The sequence below is a fragment of the Colobus angolensis genome, unplaced genomic scaffold (assembly GCF_000951035.1).
Source record: "Colobus angolensis palliatus isolate OR3802 unplaced genomic scaffold, Cang.pa_1.0 Scaffold67, whole genome shotgun sequence".
NCBI lineage: Eukaryota > Metazoa > Chordata > Mammalia > Primates > Cercopithecidae > Colobus > Colobus angolensis.
The window spans coordinates 5,907,001-5,909,624 of NW_012120376.1; the positions used below are offsets into that span (position 1 = coordinate 5,907,001).

At 53.5% G+C, this 2,624-nt stretch overlaps 1 long non-coding RNA gene across 1 annotated transcript; it reads left to right on the forward strand.

Moving 5' to 3' along the window:
- The first annotated feature begins 6 nt into the window (after window positions 1-6).
- On the forward strand, window positions 7-1,898 carry LOC105500490. Its single transcript, XR_001000039.1, has 2 exons — window positions 7-1,598; window positions 1,706-1,898. It is a non-coding gene; the product is annotated as an uncharacterized LOC105500490 (long non-coding RNA).
- Window positions 1,899-2,624: the final 726 nt, after the last annotated feature.

A 2,624-nucleotide genomic window follows, 5' to 3' on the forward strand; every position in this document is an offset into this window, starting at 1 on the left:
GGGTTGTGAGTGTCTGTGACCGTGACTGCGTACCTGTGACTGTGCAGCGCCCGTGGTGATCTGGGGTAGGGGGCACCCCTAAAGTGGGACCCCTCCCCCATTATTCTTTCTGTCCAGCCCCTCCCTCCCACTGGAGCAGCTCCAGAGCCATTCCTCACCCCCGTGACCTCTCCCAGCCAGGGCTGAGAGGATTCGAGGTGGCTGGGAGGGTTTCCAGGCCCCCTGCCCCATCCCCGCAAAGTGGGTGGTAGGGCGGACTTGCCTGGCCCAGCCCTGCCTCCCTCAGCCAACCCAGCCCTTGGGCTGTCTGTGTCAGTGGTTTCCGGTCTTTTTTTTTTTTTTTTTTCTGGCTAAAATAGTTTGCAAAGGACCAGGTAATTGGGAAGGGGAGAGAGGTGGGGGCAAGGGGGGAATGCCCCCCCCATCTCCTTGGAGGCAGTGGTGTGAATCTTCTTCAACAGCAATTAAAGAGGAAGTGATTTTGTCTAGGGGGTGAGCTGCTGTTCTGTTCTTGGAGGCAGGTCAGGGCATGGCCTTGGTCAAGGTGGGGTACTGGGGTGGGACAGGGACAGGCAGAGGTGCCTCCCACTGGGGCTGGTGGCAGGACAGTACCCATGGGCATGGAGGTAGTTCCATTATGTACAACAGTTCCGGGTTCATGTAGTGGAGGACATGGCAGGTTGGAGTCAATGGGGACCCTGGGAGCAGAGAAGGCACTGACTCTTAAGATGATGCCAGTCCTGGAAGAGTTGGGATATGGTACTTAGAGGCCATGGAGAGGGTGAGAAGATGGGACAGCTTTGGTTAAGAGCAGGAACTTTGGAGACAGATCTGATTTTGAAACCTGCCCCTCCACTTCACAGCTAGATGACCTTGGTGGTGTCTATTTATCTGTATTCTGAACAATATCTGTTCAGAGGGCACCTGAAAGGCTCTCCAGCTCTGAGGAGGGCTGCCCCGGGCCAGCCTGCTCACCGTGAGCACTAGGTACCAGAGTAGAACATAGGGTAGGGGTTCCTCCCCTGGCCCCTCAGGGGGTGCTCCAGAGGGAAGGGGTGGGAGACCTCGGAAAGATTTCCCGGCTGGCTGCAGAGGTCCTTGGTGTCCACAAACTCAGTGTCAGCTGATGCAGGCATTTATCCACCTCCATGCCATCAAAGGGACCACCAAGGCCACAGTGGCCTGAAGCCGGTGCTGCCTTGTGAGCTGCAGTGCCGCTAGGCTCAGCACCTAGCCAATCCTACCATTTCTCCAGGGCAGCTGAAAGTGTTTTCTCAGGTAGAGGGGCTGGACAGGGTAGGGTTGGGTCAGCAGCCAGTGCAGGTTGGGCATAGCCATATGTTGTTATCTACTTTGAGGAGTTAGTTGGTAGCACCAGCATCTTTGGGTAGAATTGCTTCTGACCTTTGGTGCCCACCAGCCCCAAGATGTTCAGGTGCAAGTGTGCCACTGAACTGAGGACACAGCACCAGACCTGAATGCAGTTCACATGGAGGCTGCGGCTCTGCAGGGTCCTAGTCTGTGACCACCCAGCGCAGTGGCATGACCCAGGAAAGGTGGATTCAGCAGTGCAGGTGCAGTGACAAGTACAGAGGCAGGTGTGTGGTCTGGGCAAAGCGAGGAGAGGGGGAGGTAGCAAAGAAAATTGGACTGGAGGACCCGGCCATTCCCCCTTCACCTCCAAGACCCTGGACTCTTATTTCAGCTCCACTCCTTCCTCGTGGTCAAAGTTTGCTCCCTTTTTCAGAAGTTTGGGAGTATGAAAGAATATGGGGAGGAAATAGGGACCCTGGAGAGAATGAAATTGCCTGCAAAGAGCAAGTGGGAAGGTCCTTTCATTTCCAGCCAGTGAAAAATGGTCAAGGTGTCAGCAAACCTCACAACAAATCCTAACACCAAATAATCCACTTGCCTCTTCTCTTAATGGGGAGCATCTTCGGTCTTGTGGGGAAGATGTAAAAGGCAGTAGTGGATGGAATGACAAAATATCAAGCCCTCCAGGTTATGACAAAATAGGAGCCCTGAAAGGGACTCCCTGAGTGGGTGAAGGAGAGCTGCTGCCCCTTTGTGCTCATGACCCCTTCGCAGCTCACCCTGGACTGCCTTGCTTGGATGCCCTGCCATACAGGATGCCCTATTGCCATCCGCCAGCCCTCCCTGCATCCCTGCTGGCTGCCATCTGCCACACCTTGCTCCCCTCCTTTTGTTTGTCTTAGCACAGCTGAGGCAGACCGACCTTCACCATGATAGTGCTGCCAAAAGCCAAAGGAAAGGAAAAAGGAATTTTGATTGAAAAGTACAAAATGATTGACAGAGTGACATTTCCAGAACTCTGCTTTCTGGCGATGCTGAGACTCCATCCCCAGCAAATCAAAGCACAGCCCTCCTGCCCCAGCCCCTTCCCACTCTGAGCTTCTGATCAGCTTTGGGGACTCCTTCTGAGACTCTTGCTTCCAAGTAACCCAGTCTTTTCAGAACTCAGGAACTAGCTTATAATAGAAAGCTAGTGAGCACTTACTTCGGGCCAGGTTCTGTGTTAAAAGCACGACATACACTCTATGTCATTCAATCCTCGCAACCATGTTTTTTTTTTTTTTTTTTTTGAGACGGAGTCTCGCTCTGTC